Below are 21,400 nucleotides of genomic sequence, written 5' to 3' on the forward strand. Positions count from 1 at the left end.
CATATGTTGCAAGAACGCATTACTGTATATCAACTCATGCCAATATTACTGGATTTTATACAAGAATCTTAAAATTTGTTCTAGATATTGCATAATTAAAAAATTAAGTGTTTCAGTATCTTTCAGACACTATACAAATAAAATTTAAATTTATACAAACTATATACATACAAATGAATTGAGAAGCTATTACCGAAAATATCCTTTGTCTCTTTCTCTTCTAAAATCTTGGTACTTTATTGTATAGGAGTTTTATTTTGTCAAAAAATTTATTTTTTCATCTTATTAGAGCTCCTTAATAATTTTAATTTTTTGCAAAACTAAATTTATCCACATCTTAAAAAAAGATCAATATTCATACATTTTAGCGAAGTTATTTCATTGTAACTCATCTCATTCTAATTTGGCTTATTTGTTTGCAAAACTTAACATATCCCCATTCCTTTCAAGAGATCTAAAATTAGTAAATATCATGTTCCATTTTTCTCCTTATTATTTTGAGTTTGTTAGTATTGTTTGAGATTGCAAGATAGTTTGGCAATAAAAAATGATGCTGCTTTTATTTTGTAGCCTACTACTTGCCCAACATGATTTGGAAACACATTATTCTTTATCCAAAATTTTAGAAAATATTCAAAGCCTTCGTAAGTTTTTACAAAATATCATTCATATATATATTTCATTCTTTATTAATTTGAAATGACAACTTTTACTAAAATTCTCAATCAAACCTCATTTATTGATTATAATAATTTGTAACATTATTCATCAATGTTGGGTGTTACACTATTGTTTATCGATTTAAGTTTTAAAAATTTAACCAATTGCTCAAGAAAGGAATTTGTAATTTTTTTGCATTTTAATTGTAATAGGTTATTTGTTACTTCAATTACCTTTAAATTAGCATCCTACATTATTTGTAATAATAAATGAAATAAAAAGAACTTTTATTCATTTATAAAATTCTTACGATTTGTTAAAGAAAAAGATTTAAAACTAATATTTATTAGTAACATACAATCATACTATTTTTATATTTATGCCAAAACATGTAATTCTAATACTTATGCAAGGGGCACTAATTAGCTATTGGAATTGTTTTAAAAATTTGGGCAAAGGTCATAATAGTCTGTACTGTTTAAAATAATTTAATTTGTGTAGTAAAGAGTAGTTATAAAAGCAAAGTATTTTGTTCAAATATTCACTGTTCTGTCCATATAAAAAGTGTATACTGTTTGAATGTTTTTAAGGATATTCATTCTATTTATTAATATTTAAATTTCATAAAAGTGTATTATTTTTCAAATCTAATAGTAAAAGAATTTTAATAATGTATATAGTAAACATATAATGCTTTTGAGTAGGAAGAAAGCAAAGAAACTCATAATAAGCATTTAAATCAGGAAATGCTGCGAGTTTAGACAGAGAAATTCTTTTCATATTTTCTGTAGCCACCTTGTTCAAGTTGAAATATCACATCTGTAACAGATTCCTCAAGATAAATTTCCTTGAATTATTTCATGAAGTTAAAAATGGTGGAAATTCTTAATACTTTTAATATATATATTAGTAGCTAAGCAATGAAAACAATAATGTAATTGAAATTCATAGTAGTATTGTTTAAATGACTTAATTTTAATTAATCTTTTTAGACCAAAATTCATTTGAAAAATAGAATAAATAGAACAAACACCTATATGGATCAACCCAGATATCTATTTATCCTAATGCTTATAAATATAATTGAATGAACAGGTTGATTAAGTTTTCAATAACTGTTTTGTTTTCCCTAATTTAGTTGGGATTACAAATTGTTTTAGAAAAAACTAAGTATTTCAGATAATTTCTTTAATAATCTGAATCAAAACTCTTGCACTTCTGCTCATTTTGTCTCATACATACTGCAAATAATTTTTAAATACTATGTATATTTAACACATGTTTTAATGAAAGTAAATTTTAGCAGTAACACAAGATATTTTATTTACCAAATTTAGATATCAATTCATAACGTATTAATAATATGAAATAAATCTTTTCAAAGAATTTGATGAAGCAAAATCATTGAACCTGGGATGTCTTTCATGACGACATCTTGTATCTATTCTTTTAATACACTGTTTCCAAATATCAGCTTGAGAAGAGATTGGAATTTGATAAAACTTCATGACACTATCATGAATGAATAATAACCGTTTTTTGTCTAGAGCACTTTTTTGTTTCTTTCCTTGGCAGTTTGATTCTCGTAGTTCTTCTTTAGTAAAAAGAATCCAAGCTATGTTTACAGCAAACTGAATAGGATGATTTTCACATTTCTGAAAAACGGACATTAACGCTTCATCGCTGGGATAAACAAAAGGAAAATGAAATACTTGGAGCTTGATTCCATGATATCTCCATTTTGGTCAAATAAGGAATACCTATTAAAAAACAGGTAATTTAATATCTTATTTTAAAAGTCAGTCTAAAATGATACAATAAACCAATTCAAAAATTTATGGAAAAAAAAACATTTATCTCATCAATAAAAATATTCATATATTCTTTTATTAAAATATGTAATGAAACTGCTTTTTTAGGAGGGAAAAGAGTGTGTAATCAAAGTAAATTCTTGATTATAGAATTATCTGTCATGATGAAATGAACTAAGTTGGGTAGTAACTATATAGGTAACCAAATCCATAAAATACCACCAATAATTACTAAATAATTTTCAACAAAATTGAAAATAAATTATTGAAAATGTTTTTCATGCAAGTTTCATTTGAAATATTTTATTAAATCAATTTTATTGCATTACAGTTAGTAATATTAAGAAAAAAATTATACTATTTGATTAACATTTCAATTCCTTGAAAAAAGGATGAAAACATTAATAAAACAAAGTTTGGAAATAAAAATCATTTTTTTTTTTTTAAGAAATTTTTTCGAAATCTTCTTTTTGCTAAAGGATTTTCAAAATACCTATTAAACGATTGTACTGGCTTTAATTTTCTTTTCTAAAAGGAATTTTGTTTTCCTTAAAGATATCAAAAAATCAAATTCTTACATGTCATTGGCAACTATTTCTTTAGCATCTCCTCTATGATATTTTAAATGGGCTGATGTGATGATATTCTCTATTCTTAGGTAATGTTTACTGAGTGGATTCCACCCACACTACTTTACATGATCATAGACTATACATTGTGAAATATGACATTACATTCAATTTTTGTACTTCAGTATTTTTTTCATAACTGAATCCTCTTTCATTAGATGCCTATTCAAGAGAAATAATGAAAATTATTTTCATAACACTTCACAGTTTTATAAATTTATTAATTTTCAAATAAAGAATTAAAATAAAACTCATCAAATCTCTTTTTCCTAACTTTCAAATTCTTGACATTGAGTAAAAATGATATGACGATCATATATACACTTCAAGAAAACTATCACATTAATCTTCATCATTTTATTCTTTCTAAAGTAAGAACAGCACAGGAAATTTTAATTTTTTTTTCTGACCAAACAATATTGTTTTAGATACATAGTTTATTGGAAATTTATTCATTATGCATTCCAATACTTTTACAACAAACTATTGAGAAGAATGCTTGAAAAGCATATAACTTCATTGGATATTTCTTTTGTGCAATGTAAAACTTTCATTATGTTTCTCTCTTATACATGAACTCATTTTATTAATTGCAGTACATGATGCTTTATTAGAAAAATAGAATTAATAATTTCACTTGGGAAATTTTCTTTAAAAACTAGTTATAAAGTTAACTAAGCTAGTTAAAACAAAACTAGCTTATGCATATCAGATGCAAAAATGGGTCATGATTCTGATACACAGCAAGAAATGTCTTAATATGCTCTGCAACACATATGAAACCATTGGAAAAGGATTTCCCAAGGTTTTTTTGCATATCCAATAATACAGATATGATCAACTTTCCTTTCTGCTTAAAAATCAGGGGTCTTGGAAAAGGTCATAAAAGCCACAAGCACTCAGATTTTTATTTTCTGGGGCCCATACATAAAAATTTTACGTTTTTCAGTATAACAAAGAAAGTTAATTATGCATTTCAGGCAACAAAAATTTCATACAGAACTACAATTCAAGTACATTTACTAAATCTCATTTATCTAAGTTGTTTCAATTTTGATTAAACATGTTTATATGCATGCACATGTACAGATTTGCTTCAAAAATTCATGCTGATCTATTCTTTAGATGATAAAATTGGGCACCCAATTTTACTGATATAGTTCTATGAGTTTTGAAGTTAACATTTTCAATTGCTCTTGGACAAAAGACAAAAAATAAATATATGAAATAAAAAAAAAACTTTTTGAAATTTGGTATGGTTTCTTAACCCGCAGCATTTTTGAGTTACTTTGTTTTTTGAGTCTGAATCATGGAGATATGGCAAAATATTTGAGCTCGACCTTTTTTATGTGTACAATTCTTTCTCTTTGGATATTTTGCATATGAGAAAATATAAAAGGACTTTCATTTTTGATATCTTGAGAGCAAAAGTGAAAAATGACCAACAAGTTTTAAAGCAGCATGAACATTTTACTTTACCCCTGAACCATTCAGTGTGTATACTTTTGAAAATCCATAGTAAATTAAATACACATTTTTTCTCAATAATTTTTTTTAAAAGTTCTAAAAAATTTTTGCAGTAAAAATATTTGAATAAATAACTATTGGTGATTTACTAAATGACGAGGAAATATAATAAACAAATGCACTGAAATAATAACATGTAAAAAAAAGTATATTAAGTAAAAATATTTAAATAAATTACTATTGGTGATTTACTAAATGACGAGGAAATATAATTAACAAATGCACTGAAATAATAACATGTAAAAAAAAGAACTAAAGTTACTTTTAAAAATAAACGCTTCGGTTTCACACAAATATGTAAAATTATAATTAAATAAAGATTATTCCCCCTATCTAAACAAATGAAAGGGGATGAAGAAAAAAGAAATATATTTTCTTTATATTATCAGTTGTTCCCTAAAAAAAAAGCACTTTTATTATTAAAAAAGCAGTTTTTAAAGACTTAATGAAAGTATGCACTTAATGGGACAGGTCTTATAATTTTGAATTATGATCAGATAGAAAGGGGGCACTCAATCAGTCTCCAAACTTTCACACCACAGCAATGGAAGGATGAAAATCTTAACAGATTTAATATGCACTATGTAGATGTTTTTTTAGAATTGGATCTCTTAACTTGAGGCATAAAGTTATATATCCCATCAGATCACCAAGGTCCTTCCATGACTATTTAAAAACAATCAGGAAGGGAGGAGGAGATATATCAGGCGACATATATTGTCAGAAAATAAATTTAATATTATCTCCAAAATATAGTGAAAGTTAATGAAGGAAATCCATTACTGATTCTAAGTAATTATTTCATTTATAACCTAATATATAACATTATAATTACTGATTTAAATATTAATGTAATTAATTTTTGGATACCATTCTTGGGAAAAGTCTACAATATATATTTTTATATAACATGCAAATTCAAAGCTGTAACAAAAATAAATGAAATAATTTTAAAAAATTTATTATTGCAAAGAACAGTTCAAACTGCATTTATTGTTAGAAAGAGTACCTTTTTCATACATATAAGTAATGTATGAAAATGTAATATTTTATATACAAAACATTCTTTGATGAAATCGCCATGGAGTTCTCCAAAAATTTTTAATTTTCATAATTTTTAAAAAATAGTTAAATTTTTAATTATTAACATTTTTTTGTCAAAACCATAATTAGTGCAGTTCTAGGAATCAACTAGGAAGACAGAAAGCAGGAAAGAGAAACTGAAGACACACTTTCAACTTGTGTAGTTTTAAAAAGGAATTCGCTAACACTGTGTTTTGTTCTGTGGGAAAATCATGCTTCTATAACTTAGAAGTTAAAAATAAAGTGAAACCAGAGTTCAAATCATTAGGAAAATATTTAAGAATGTAAATAATTAGCAATTAGCATCTAACTATCTAGTAATTTATAAATAATAGTACTTTTGATGTATATCAAAATATGAAATTTCAGCTTAGGAGATAAAAATAATAAACAGGTAATGTATTAGCGAAGATGAGATACAAGTTTGAGTTGATGTAGACAACTTTTTCACACTTTTTCTTGATAATCATAGCATAATAAAGTATGTTGGGAAAACAGAAAGATGGGGAGTACAAGGAAGAGAGTGATGACATATAGACCAAATAAATTACACTGGCAGGGGTGTTTGTGGGACCCCAAAAAATCCCCTGAAACTTTTACGGACTTACTACCGACATTTTGGAGTTTCGAGAAGGGGGGGGGAGAAATGAAAAATTACGATTATGAAGTATTGAATGACCTAATTATAAAAGTCCGATGAATTACTTTTTTTGCAAAATTAAGACCTTTGAACCCAGGTCACGTGATCGCACATCTGGTCGAACGAAGTCTCTCCCTTTTTTTTCTGCCGCGCCTACTTGCCGAAAAGAAATCAGAAGAGAATGTCCGAGAACCGGGGGAATGAGTCATAACTCGCAATAAGGAAAGAACAAAAAAGAAGTTTTTTCCCCCTTTTCACGCATTATCACTGCCTTTGGAGAAAGAAAGGAAAAGTTTTCACCACACACACTGACCTTGCGTTTTCTGCTTTCAAAGCAAATAAAATTACCCAGATCAAAATAAATAATTCATTATTATTCCTACTTCCTTTTGAACGACGATCCCCGGAATTTCCGGGTATCGAAGTTCAAAATCCCCGGAATTCCGGGGTTTCCCCGGAGCACAAACACCCCTGCACTGGGGAAACAGACTTTAATGGAATTGATTGATCTATGAAATTTGATTGTCACTGAAATTTTTAAAATATAACAATCTTATACACAGATAGATACTCAGAATTATATATCAACACATTAAGAAATTCAGAACTTTTATGTGATAATATATCTATACTTATAATAAAGCTCAATGTGTGTGTGTTGGCGCTCTACAGGCCAGACCGTTTGACCTACAGCTACCAAATTTGGTACATGTATACCTTGGAGGTCAGGAATGTGCACCTGGGGTTCCTTTTTCCAAATTTTTATTGGAATTTTAATTATTAATTAAAAACTAACTTTCCCGCCAAAAAAATCTTCCATTTTCCCCAAAAAAATCTTCCATTTTCTCCATCGCCAAATCAGTAAGGCTTCAGGTTTTTTTTTCTCCCAACAGTAATGAGGCTAGGGTTAATATTTTTCGGCGGATTATTTCAAACGATTCTGTTTATTTTCTTAATGTTTGATGCATTTAAAATTAAACATTGTTAATTAATCCATGTTTCAGATTCATTCTGAAGTACTTTTGAATTAAAATAACACAGAATAAAGGAAATTAAAAATGTATAATCTGCATAGCGTTACCCCAACTGGCGTAGAAAAATTCACGCATTTGCGTTAACGTAACTGGCGAAGAAAATTCACGCATGCGCACTGTGTTCTGATTGTTGCCCTGACAACCGTTATCAACGGATGATTTAAATTATTTTTAGGTTAGTTGCATGCTTTTATAAGTAAATTGTATTTATGTTAGTTATATATTTTGTGTATATGCTTATAGTTTTAAGTACATCGTTTTTTAAGTAGTTTTTTTTAGCCTGTTTTCAGTGATTTAAATTATTTTTAGGTTAGTTGCATGCTTTTTTAATTAAATTGTATTTATGTTAGTTATATATATTTTTTTGTATATGCTTATAGTTTTAAGTACATCGTTTTTTAAGTAGTTTTTTTAAACCTGTTTTCGACCGATTATTTTAAACGATTCATTTTATTTTCTTAGTGTTTGATGCATTTAAAATTAAACATTGTTAATGAATCGATCTGTTCATGATGAATCTGAGAAATTTTTGTTGACAAATTCTTGAAATATTACATAAATTAAGAAAGATATTCTTTAGTGCCCATAAAGTTTAAGCGCTCAGTGACTCTTATTATCAGTAATCATAGTATTAAAAAAATGCTTTGTTTCAGTAAAAAATATTATTATATTAATTGCAGATTAATCATTTACACTTTAATTTAAAGCATAATTTCTACGAGGGGTAACAGAAAATTAGAGAGATACATATCATGCCATGACTGAAGGCCTTTATAATATTATGAGACTATCAAAATTTGAAGTTTTAAAATATTTTGCTGAAGAATCTATTAAAGTTGGAATTGCGTAAAATGTTTAATGATACGACCGGGGTTTAACCCCCTGCTTTGCGCAATTTTTAAAAATCGCCAACAACGGCCTTGCGAAATGTTCAAATCAAAGGAGCAGATGTTCAATTATAGTACATAATAAAGATTGCCAGCTTTGGCGCGTTATCGCAACTTGACGAAAAAGGGGGTTAAACTCCGGTTCAACCTATTTAATTATTAAAATTTAAACGAACATTAAGATTGGCGAACCGGCTGGTCGCCAAAGGCGGCTAGTATATAATAAAACTTTAGATAATTTTTAGATAGATAATGTTATTTTTCTGATATGTGAAATTATTTGTATGCATTTTAATTAATATTAAAAATTAAAACAATTATTTTAAAAAAGTTGAGAGGTTGTAAAACATTATCCATGGATTTTGCATGTTATAATTTCTACACAGAGCAGTAAGCATATAATTTTCTGAAATATATATCCAATAAACTGGGAAAATCTCACTTTGAAGAGGTCTCCTGACAGCCAGGTAAGAGAAATTTTATATTATATATATTAGAATACAAATGAAAAAGAAAACTACAGCTGTATAAAATTGTGTTAAAGTTAAAAACATAATTCTCTCCTCATTTCAGAGGCATATACTAGGAGGGAGGGCATATACTTTTTTCTTTCCAAAAGTATAGTTATCTAACCCTTTCAATTGTACAGTTTTCTCACCAACAGCTTTATGCATCATATTTAGATTTGTTACTAAAAAAAATCAAGTGCATTAGTTTTGCATACAATTTCAGCAATTTCCTTTTATAAGAAAGGTATCTTTTTCTGTAAAGAGATAAAGAAATTAGATTCTTTTTATTCTTTATGTTAATAGTATCATTTTATTAGTCCTTCAGTTCTTCTGAAAATAGGCAATATTTTGAATTGGCTACTGTTGCAGTAATCCTCAATTCTTTAGTAATATTTAATTTTTATAAGCCTTAAAACATTTGAAGTATTTACTTTTGAAAGCTCACAATGAAATAAAACATACATTTTACTTGCATATTGTTTAAAAAGATTCAAAACTTTTGAACAAAAATTACTTGTACATATGCTTAAATAATTTGCAAATAATAATTTTGAAATATAACAAACAAATATTCTATAAGTAACCAAATGTAGAAAAGCAACAATAAACTGAAACCACAAAAAACACACATGACTATCATTTCTGGAATACATTAAATTAGCTCTCAAATGAAAGTATTTTTCCTCAACCTGTAAGCAAAAGGAGATGAAAGACATGTCAATGAAAAAGATGTATTTTCACCCCTAGTCAATATTTTCCTAAAATGAGTGAAAACCTTTTACATTGACTTCTGATTTTCTATTGTGATTAAAGATCAGACAACACACACACACACAAAAATACATTAATATAATACAGCAAATTTAGCATGAGGGAAATGGTTATTTTGTTCAGATAATAAATAAGCAACTAAATAAAAACAAAAAAGCACCCTTGTACCATCTGAATATGAAATTTTCTTATGATGGTGTAAATAAAAAGAGATACATGTTCATTTTTATAGCCCATGCAATAAATAACTGAAAAATGCAAATCATTGCCGATTTGGTATAATCATCTGAAAATTGGCAAATAAATTCGAGAATGCAATAATCTTGGTAACATTTTGGCACTTTAATGCATAATGAAGTTTGGTGATTTTGATATAATTTGAAATTTTCTAAGTAAACAGGGGCCATAGAGATAAACAAGTAACCATAAAAAATACTACACATTTGAAAGTTAAAATCATCATACATAAATTGACTAATCCACACAGATAAGTTTGTTCTTACAGATGTATGTTGAACAGATTATAATGTGAGAAAAAAATTAGCAATTGATAAAAGTTTTTAGTTATTTCTTCACATGTAATTATCCGAACTGACTTCATTTTTTTAAATTATTATTTGAAGCTTCAATAGAAAATGAAAAACTATAAAGTGATTATGCAAACCAGCATTTTTATTAATATTCAGTTTCATTCACTAATAAAATATAAAAAAATTTATAGAACTGTCTACAGGCCAGATTCATCATGTCTTTCAGCTTATATTTCATTTTTATAGTTTTTTTCCCCCTACTTTGGACTACATATAATATCTTGCATCAAAATACCAATTCTATTGTTCATAACATTTCTATACATGACCACAAGTGTGGGAAATGTTTATAAATTTTTAAGAACAAAATTTATATTAATAAAACTAATTTGTGCATTTTTTAAAAGTTCAACAAAAAAATTTCACATTTTGGTCATTTTTCATAATAAAATTTTTTACAATCCCATTTTTTTTCAAAATTACAATTTGAAAATCAGGAAATTAATAATAAAACATTAATTTATAAGAAATAGAAACTAGTAATAGTAAAAAATGAATTTCTAAAAATCTCTATCTAAAGTTCACATTAAATATATTATTTCAATGTAAAATAAAATTATCTTTTGTTACAAAATCTGGCATATATAAAAAATTATTTTACTGTGCATTTTTGTGACTGATTCTAGTTAGAAGAAAATGTATTTTCATATGGCTTTTATATATAATTAAAACTCAGACACATATCTCACCAAAGTTTAGCTTCCTTGCACAAATAGAAGAATGAGTATTCAATGGACTTTTGTCACAGTCAAGGAAAAAAAAAAAAAAGATTTCCTTTTTGGTGCTTCCTCAGATGTCTTTCAAGTTACCTGGAGCAGACTGAAATAGGAAAATCATCAAGATAACTGCAGATTGTTACTGCCATGTTGATTATCTAATAAATAAAACAGAATATTCTATCAAAACAATATAGAATTAATAATTCTGGTAAATTCTATTTTAATATTCATTTATTTCATATAAATATGTGTTAGTTATTATTAATTACAAAAAAATATTAGCAACTGTAAATAAAATAGAACTTAAAAAAAAGACACTACTTTAAATGTGTGTGCATATATATATATGGAAATTTTGTAAATATTTGCACGATTCAAAATATTCATACTAACTTTGATGGTAAGAAGGGGGGATATCTTCTGACCCCATCTAAAAAATTTTATTTGCAATTCATTCCAAATGTATTAAAACTATAAAATTTCTTACAATATGCAGTTTTGTATAGGACTGTTTAACACTGAAAATCTAAAATAATTCTGAAAACTTACTCAATTTGACTAATTTATATTTGTCAAATACTTGCATTAAAATAATTTTCTTTATACATTACAAGATAAATTTCTACATTTTCTTAAATAATCATTAAAATATTTACAAACAAATTAGATAAAGATTTATTTGGCAGGAAAAGGCTCTAAAGCAAGAAGTTTATGAATCTCTATATAATACCAGATACTAAAATCTTTAAAAAAATAATACAGTATAACAAAAAGTGGCCAAGTAGGAAGTCATCAAAACCTGTATGCAGAAGCCATCAATTAATTTCCAATTTACCTAAAGGAATGGATATTCCAAAAGTGAATATTTGAAACAGTCAAAATGTACTTAAAAATGAATTTTTATTAATATTTCAGTCACTAAACACAATTTATAAATTTTGGAATTACTTTCCAATCAGTGTATATTTATATATATACACGAATAATAACAAAGTTTTTAAAAAAGATACTAAAATTTTTGATTCCAAGATGGCAAATTTATATCATACATTCTTCTATAATTTTTATGCCCATTTCCATCAAAGTTTATATGCAAAATTTTGAATATGATTCCAAAGCATATAAAAATAATACTTTGAATGGCTAAAAAATATAACATCCACAAAATGTACAATATTCCAGAAGATATATGTAGCATTTTGAAAAGTTTGTTTTCTTGTATTTTATAAGTCAGCAGAATATGAAACATTTTTAAGAACAATATAGAAAAATAAAATATTACAGTAAACAACCAGAATTGCAAGTATAGCTGAATGAAATATGACATTACCATTCAAAATAAAAAGCTTAAATAGTTAATTTCTCAAATGGTGCATTTATAAATGTTTATTAATTGATTTGGATTTGTGGGTTTTAATGGTGCAAGAGCCAATTCTGATCATACTGTGCCAGACGTATATGTTTATTAATTGAAGTGATAATCATATCATTCTCCAGAAATATATTAAAAGTGTGTCATTAATAATATTTCAATAAAAACTACTGTCTAAAGTCATCAAATGATAAAACATGCAGACACAATCTGAGAATAGAATTTGATTTAGTCCTTTTATTTCTTCGGTAATCTTTCAAAAATGAATAAGAAAAAAATATTTTCACATTGTTGTATATTGTTTGCTTGTCACTTAATAGGATCTTTGGTCTTTCACCAATAGCTATGATGTTAAAATTATGATGGCTGGGTCCTTCAATCAAAAAAATTTGGTTGGCTACAGAAAAAAAAAACGTAATAATATTTTGCAATGCAAGGAAAGTTGTGTAGACATTAGTATTGAAAAAATATTTTTTAAAAAGAAAGAATAAAATGTCACTTTACAAAAGAGGAATGTCATAATAATTAATATCTCAAAAAAGTTTTAGAAATTGGTGTAAGAAAAAAAATCAGTTCTGAGTATAAAATTCTGCTGCAACAAAATCCTTGTATTTTGGACGTCTTTCCTGGCGGCATCTTGTGTCTATTCCTTGCATGCATTGTTTCCAAACATCTGTTTGATAAGATGCAGGAATTTGATAAAATTTTGTGACAGCATTGCGTATGAACAATAAACGTTGCTTGTCTAATGCATGTTTCTGCTTCACTCCACGACAGTTTGAATTTCTCAGTTCTTCATGAGTAAATAACATTCTAGCTAAATTTACAGCAAATTGACTTGGATGGTTCTGACATTTCTCATAAATACATATCAAATCTTCTTCACCGGGATAAACAGCAGGGAAGTTAGAAAAGGAATCACTTGACAGTTGGTCCCATGACTTCTTTGTAGTTGTATGATGATCACCTAATAAGAAAATAGATAATTATCTGCCTAATTTCAAAGGAAAACTTCAATAAGTTCAAAACAAAAGCACTGTAATATAAAGTTACATTTCATAAAGACATACAATATTCTAAAGGAATTTTTATACTTTCAAAAAATTCTAGAACAAAAACAATTATTCAGATAATGCAATATAGTCAAATACGTTTTTATTATTGACACATACTGCTCAAAATAAAATAAAAATCTATTTAAATAAACAATATTACTAAATGTAAAACTATTAATAAAAAATGCACTCAAATCTCAATTTATACTATAGAATAATTTCTCAAAACTGCAGAGCAAATTGCATTCATGCAATTTGAATTTGCAGTTTACTTCATATTAGATATAAAATAAATTTTAAAACATGCTAGATGATATTATTTGGTTGTCTTATTAAAATATTCATTAATTCAAGCAAAATTATTGATATGCAATAAATATCATTTTCTTTTTTAAAAAAAAGCAGGGCTGTCCTTTTTCCACTCTTGGTATATATGTTATCTATTTATAACTATTACATTTATTATTAGTTATTTTGATATATTGTTTGCATAAAAGTAAATGCAGTTAGACATCAACAAAGACACAACAGACCTACAATAAGATATAAAATTAGTTTACAATAATGCTCCCTTCTTACCCTATCTATAAAAAACATCTTTTTTGTATTAAATATGGATAAGAGGTTATTCATATTTTCTGACCTCTTTTTATAGGCCAATGCTTTTTTAATATGTAATGTGCAAGAATGTGTGATAAAAATCCATCACATAGAAAAGAAGTCCCCAAATATAAATACTGAACACATTTTAAGGTAAATTTCATAAAATTTAATTACACTCTGGGAAATAAACTCATAAATACTATAGAGTATTTATGATTTTGTTACATACTTACAATACATACACTTATAAACAAATGCAAAGTGATGGCTTATTTCTTGTAAAAATTATTTAACCTTTTATTGTTTATTGATAAAGACTACAGTAATATAAAAAAAGGAAGGTTTAAAATAAAGAATTAAAACAGAATTTTCAGTTTATATATATATATATATAGATAGATAGATAGATGACTGCTTTTTGATTTTAGATCTAGGCAAAGATTCTGTTGAATGAAAGCCAAAAGGTCAAGATTCCATGGTCTTTCATTTCGGTACTGCAAGATCAAAATTACAGAAAAAAAAACAAGGGAAGTTAAGACTAAAAGGAGGCAGAGCTAAATTACATAATTTTAAGTCATAAAAATTTCTGGAAAAATTTGCATCATGTTAAAATAATTGAGAAAACAAGATATGACTGGTTTCAGGTCAGTTATTTAATTTAATACAAAACAGAAATTCAGACATTAATAGCTATAATTAAAGAAAGATTTTTCACGTTTCCTTTTCATTCAGTAATCATTTCTATCTCCTTGTAAAACTTTGTTTCTACTATAATGTTTGGTTGTTTTCACCTTCTGCTTCCTTTCTTTTTTCATTTATGTTATTTATATGAGTATTCCTGCAACTATACTATGAAATCTTTAAATACACACAAACTAATTAAAATGAAAAAAGAGTACTTACGTATTAACGTCACCGCAGCTACATATTTGGTGGTTTTTAAGTGCCGCCAATCTACAACTAAAATTTTTGCGACAAATCATAAAATAAAACACCAAATCTGTAGCTGCTGTGGTGTTAATATGCAAGTACCAAAAAAAAAGTTACCATTTCAGCACAATTTTTAATTTCCTAGCATTTGTGTACTTTTAGTAAACAAAGTTAAATGCTGTATAAATGAAAGATCTTCCAGGATTGTTCAAGCATGTGAAACACATATTAAGCATTTTGAAAACTATATAAATTAAGATCATCTGGATAAATTAAATCCCACATTAAAATATCATAAATACAACCAATAAAAGAGAGATAATTATGTAATGATTCAAAGTTTTATTTAAAGGAAAAAATTATTAAAAATAAATTATATACTATAATCTATACTATCAAAAAATTTCTAAATAAACACTAAAGAATCTAAATAAGCATGCAATCTGCACAGTAACAAAATTACAATAACTAGTAAGATTATACAAAAAAAATTTATTCATAGGATTTCAAATTGGTTTCATTATATATTCACATATATGATAAGTATCCAAAAAAAAATAAATAATAGATTTAAAACCTCAAAGGCATCAAAAATATATTTAAAAAAATAAATGAAAATTATCTTATATGAAAAAAGAACTGACAATCATAATTTTTCCCTATCTTTTCCCTACTCAGATTTATATTCCAAAACTAGTCAACTAAGCATAATACAAAATCATATTAAACAGAAATTTAAAAGTCATTTTTTTTTTTTTTGTCCTTTAAAAGGAGTTTGTATAATTAGATTAAAAACTAAGAAACTTAAATTTTCAGTTTCTTCATAACACAAAGTGAAAGCTAAATCTTCTTCCTACAAGAGATATAAAATGAAATAAAAGCAATTTTTACATAAAATAGGGCGTTATATTTTATAATGACATTTAAAGCGATTAAAGAAGATTGTTTTATTGAAACTAATCGCTCTTATTGAAGCGATTGCTTTTATTCGTTTATATTACAAAAACGTAAGAACTTTGCCAAAGATTCTTTGATTCACAGTTTTGAATCTGTTTCCTGTAACATCAAATCATGGTTGCCAGACAAAAGTAGACGAACGTTTGCATGACGGCAGGTATATCACGTGACCATGATGAGATAGTGAGAAATACCCGACCCCCGACAAATATCCTCGGGGTTAGGGTTTATGAAGTTTAATGGCACATTTTTGGTTTGGTTTGTATTTTTCTCGCACAAGAGCCATCTTTGACTAAACTGCGCCATTCATGTGGTAAAAAAGAGGTTAAATTTTCTTTAAAATTTAAATATATGAATGGTTAAAATATACTGGAAACAGTAGCAAATAGATATGTATTTAAATGAAAAAAATTTAAAAGGTTCAAACACTTGAAAAATTTAAATGCATCGTAAAAACTTAATAGCAGATAAAAATTTAAAAATGTTTGGATGATGGTTCTCTCCCAATAAATCAGTGAGAGTTAACGGTGATGAGTGAAAAAACTGGTTACGATGAACTTTGAAAGTAGGGCATACGATTAAAATGTGATGAACTGTAAAATCTGTGCGACATGTGGAGCACATAGGTGCTCTGTCACCGAATAGAAGGTGCTTGTGGGTGAACCGAGTATGCCCTATACGAAGGCGTGTTAATATAACATCCTTCCTACGCACAGGTAAGACTGGCCACAACCTTATAAAAAGTTTAACTGTATGCCATTTATTGTTCCTGCGTAAATCCCATGTTTCTTGCCATAGAGAAAATATTCGACATGTAACTGATTTCTTTGCATCACAATACGGTATTCTTCGATTCGAGAAACAAGTCGCAGTTTTTGCAGCTTGGTCTGCCTGCTCATTGCCAAGAATTCCTACATGACCGGGGAGACAGGAAAATAAAATGTGGTAGCCCCTATATTGAAGAGATTGAAAAAGTTCTAAGATTTCAACAGCAACTGGGTGCATATCATAAGTGAAATGGGAAAGAGTTTCTAGTGAACTCATACTGTCAGTATATATGCAGAACAGTCTCTGAATTGAAAACGAGACATTATGAAGGGCTTGTGCAATTGCCATTAACTCGGCTGTCAAGACTGAAAAGGATGCATGCAGACGGACACTGCTTATGTCGGCACCAGATACAATGCCACATCCAACATGTCCATCTGTTTTAGAACCATCAGTAAAAATGGGCGTGTACGAGGAATATTGACATCGATGAGAACAAAAAAGTTGCTGGAAAATGACGCGAGTGCGCAAATTGTACAGACTAAGTCTATGGCAAAGGATACCGACGTGCTCTGATTGGTTTAAGCCTTGGCATCCTTTTGACAATGTTTTGCCAAAAAGATGCCATATTCTTCTTAATATTATCTTGATATAACTAAAAAAATTAGCTACGAAATCACATATTCCGTTAAAGCTTACATATTTATACGTTTTGGGCATTAAGTAATCATTTCCCCATATGTAGTTGATGGGAAAGTAACAAGTGTTCAGCAACAAGTTTCAATGACTGCATGAATTATCTAATAAAGGCACGAAAATCATAGAAAAATAAGAATTATTTAATTGCTGCATCATATGTTTAGTAATTACTTTCATATAGTTTTTATACTTCTGTGCATAAACAACATTAGTTACTTGTATTACTAGTATTATTAATAATATTTATTATTATTATTAATAATTAGTATTAGTAGTATTACTACTAATATTTAGAGAAAACAATTATTAATAAAAATTAGACCGTGTTGATATTCACTCGTATATTCCATAAAACTAATGAAAGGTACAAGGTTTGAGCCAAATACAGAGGCGGCGTTAGCAGGGGGCAAGGGGGTCAATTGCCCCCCCCCCGTCGGCGAGAGATTGAGAGTTTCGTCGACAAAATTTTTCACTACTGCAAAATGGTTATGGAAAAGCACACATTCTTGAATATGAAAATTTAAAAACCATCTTAAAATTAATGTTGTAAACAATTAAGTAGCTGTTAAAGCGGTTTGATTATGTTTGGTAAAATAATCAATAGGGTGGCAGGTCAATAAGATGCCGCATTTTGAGGACGATTTTTGATCGCCTGACTATGAACGCAATTTGATAGATGTAGAAGTTAAATTCACAGATTGCAGGCTTTTGATTGAAATGTCGTTCATCAAGCTTCTAATTAGCATTACTTTTGGCAGTATATCCAACAGGGTGCATAAGTTATCTCATTCTGCCGACTATGAACTGAATACGATGGAAGTTCGCTAATTTTCAGACATCTTGTGTAAATGTTCATTCGGCTAATAATTTGCATTACTTTTGGCAGTATATCCAACAGGGTGCATAAGTTATCTCATTCTGCCGACTATGAACTGAATACGATGGAAGTTCGCTAATTTTCAGACATCTTGTGTAAATGTTCATTCGGCTAATAATTTGCATTACTTTTGGCAGAATAACCGACACCGTGTCAAGTGAGTAAGAAGTCACATTTTTGCCGATTTATATTTGTCTTTCGGCTAAGATGTTTTCATAAGTTATGAGAAAAAATTTTTTTATCGAGTACTTCGATTATTTGCAAGTGGAATTATTAGGGAAAAATACTTTTATATTTCACAAGATATAGGGCCGGCGTCCTGGCATAGGGGTAGCGCGTCTTCCACGTGATCAGGGCGTCCTGGGTTCGAGTCCCGGATCGGGCATGGTTGTTCTTCATCTGCTCTACCTGTGAGATGTGTGAATGTGCCCCCCTCTAAAAAGGGGTTGTACAAGCGAATGTGATGTGTGAGTAGGCAAGACATACTCTTGGCCTTAGTTAGCGCTACTAAAACAAGAGACGCTCCCTTGGCTTAAAATCGCTGACTTCGTCAGCGAGCTTGTCCGTGGCAAGTGCCATTATAAACATAAATAGGGCGATAGTTTTCTCTAATTCGGAATTCAATGAATCATTTTATGAGATTTTAGATTATAAAATGAATCATTTTTTTTATCTAATTGTTATTTCTTCGGTGATGAATTGGTAAATTTATTTTATTTTACTTCACTGAAAATTCTCTGATTAAAATCTAGTTTATGGTTAAACTAAATTTAATAAACACTCTTTTTCTATCGATACTTTTGTGTTTTATGCATGCTAAGAAGAGTTAGGTTGCTGTAACCAGGTTATGTGAATTCATTATAAATTACTGGAATAAGTAGATTTTATTATATTAAATTATTTAACAGTAAAATATCTTTTTTATGCAATCTAATTTACTGGCTACAATTATTAAAGAAATATTACCGACTGAAAATGACGACAAAAAATAAATATATATGTTATGGTAGCTTTTTAGCTACGCTAAGAGCTTGTCCAAGTATGTACTAAATTTGTTAAATAAATTACTACCTAAATTCTTAAGATTCTGCATTCAGTATTATAACTATGTAATCGGAAAAAGTATTTTTAAAAAAACTTCTTTTACATTTTTTAATAAATACTCTTTACAGTAAAATCTATATAATTTCTCTTGCTTCTAAATTTTTAATAGACTTTAAAATAAAGATATCTTGATAAAATGATAATGTCTTGATTAAAATATTTATTCATAGAATATTCATATATGATATATTAATACCTTGACATACGAATTTACTTAACTGGTACATCTTATTAAGGACAATTATTATTATTTAAATTCCTAAAATAATATAAAGTCATTTGAGGCACTGATGAGTTTTCAAGTGATTTTTGCATTTTAAATTACTCAATACTTTCACTTAATTATAGATTAAAAATTTAGTAATCCGATGCGCGATCCAGACTCGTCATTGTATACGAAGTGGTTAAGAAAAACCAATGCATGCAACTGAGGGGATAAAAATAATTTTTTTAGAGGTATATTAGCTTGCAATAGCTTCGAGGGAAACAAGTACTTAACCAGAACAACACGTGCTTAAAAATGAAGATAGAGGAGTTCATATTCTAGATCTAAATGTTTTTTTAATAAAACGCTTTGTCTTTTAAAGTCTGATAGTTTTTTAGCATATACATAATACATGGAACACCTAATGCTTAAGCCGCTCATTTTTCACACGTTCATTTTTCAATCTTACATAAAATAGTTAGGTTTGTACATATCTTTACAAAATATCTTCCCAAACTTTCTTAAGAAACATCATTGTATCTTTTCAGCATTCTATATCGTTCGTGTCCGAATTATATTAAATTTTTGTTGTACGCGCTCGCTTATTCGCCTCGGTTTCGAAATATATCTGAATTCCTTCTCGTTGTTGCAATTCTTATAAAAATTATTTTAGCTAAGAGACTATACAAAGAAGGGGGAAAAAATCGGTTTTTGGCGAAAGCACTGAATATTCCATTTTATTTATCATGCTGGATTTCTAAAAAATTTCTTTTATAAAACTTTTTGAATATAATTTCTACATTCATTTAAAATAGCTTGAAATTTTAAATAGCTTAAAACATGATGAGAACATGTATTTGTTTAATTTACAATGACACCGCATTCTACCTCAGCCTGTGTTTCTATCTATATACTACAATCTAGAATAAATATAATTGCATTTTTTCCAAAATTAGATCTTAGTGCAAATAAATCTCAAGAATCTCATAAAAATATAGATTCAAATATTGACAATTTTTTAAAGATCAGTAAAAAAACAACTGAGAACATTTTTTTTTTTGCAAATATCTTTGTAAATTTTTATTAATGAAAGAAAGGTCAGTATTTCCATAAAAAAGAAGCTAAAAAATACTTAATTTCCTTTAATTAAATGTAAAAATTAATTATTAGGAGTTATTTTCTAACAAAATTAGGGAAATTGTGATTGCCCCCTGTCGGATATGTCTTGCCCCCCCGTCGGCAAGACTCTACCGCCGCCTCTGGTCAAATAAGCGAAAACTAGTCTATTATGAGTGAAAAACGTTGCCAAAAGGATGCCAAGGCTTAAACCAATCAGAGCACGTCGGTATCCTTTGCCATAGACTTAGTCTGTACAATTTGCGAACTCGCGAAAATGACTGGAGTAGTTTTATCTTTCACAAAACCAGAGAAAGGATTCAAAAAGGAAAACTTGGGAATATCCCATGGTGGGAAGATAAGGTTGGTTATTTGGTTGGTTATTTAGGGTTTTTGGCACAAAAGCCAAATCTGGCTATGCTGCGCCACTCGAATGGTGAGATAAATCAAATTCATATAAAAAGTAATACTAAGAAATTCATTTATAAAAAGTCGAATTTCAAAGGGCAACGTATTAAAATTAGTACTCTAAAAATAACATACTTTTCATATTTTTTAATAGAGGCGTCAAATAAATTAAAGAAGAAAATTTAACAAATTGAGAAAGCAAAACTAAATAGAATGTAAAAAACCAATGTTATGAAAAAATTTAAAAATGTTAGGGTGAGGACTTTCACCCACAATCTCTCGCAACTCGATGGATAGTGAATTAAAAAACTTTAAGCGATGAGGATTAAAATCAGGGCACTCTATTAAAACATGTTTGACTGTTAAAATTACATGGCATTTTGGACATGAAGGAAGGGCATATTGGAGTGAAATTTCATTTCTGTGCATTTAAAGTCAGTTCTTAA

The 21,400-nt window shown here is 28.1% G+C and overlaps 1 long non-coding RNA gene across 4 annotated transcripts; it reads right to left on the reverse strand.

The window, feature by feature from the left end:
• Positions 1 to 1,957: 1,957 nt before the first annotated feature.
• On the reverse strand, positions 1,958 to 16,024 carry LOC129975213 (uncharacterized). Of its 4 annotated transcripts, none has more exons than XR_008785027.1 (5): positions 15,836 to 16,024; positions 11,254 to 13,199; positions 10,831 to 11,015; positions 3,050 to 3,262; positions 1,958 to 2,420 (listed from the first exon to the last, which is right to left on the reverse strand). It is a non-coding gene; the product is annotated as an uncharacterized LOC129975213 (long non-coding RNA). The 4 variants fall into 4 exon arrangements; XR_008785026.1 differs by having other exon boundaries at positions 10,831 to 10,960; positions 15,712 to 16,024; XR_008785024.1 differs by having other exon boundaries at positions 15,712 to 16,024.
• Between the last annotated feature and the right edge of the window lie 5,376 nt (positions 16,025 to 21,400).

The sequence above is a fragment of the Argiope bruennichi genome, chromosome 7 (genome assembly GCF_947563725.1).
Source record: "Argiope bruennichi chromosome 7, qqArgBrue1.1, whole genome shotgun sequence".
Lineage (NCBI taxonomy): Eukaryota > Metazoa > Arthropoda > Arachnida > Araneae > Araneidae > Argiope > Argiope bruennichi.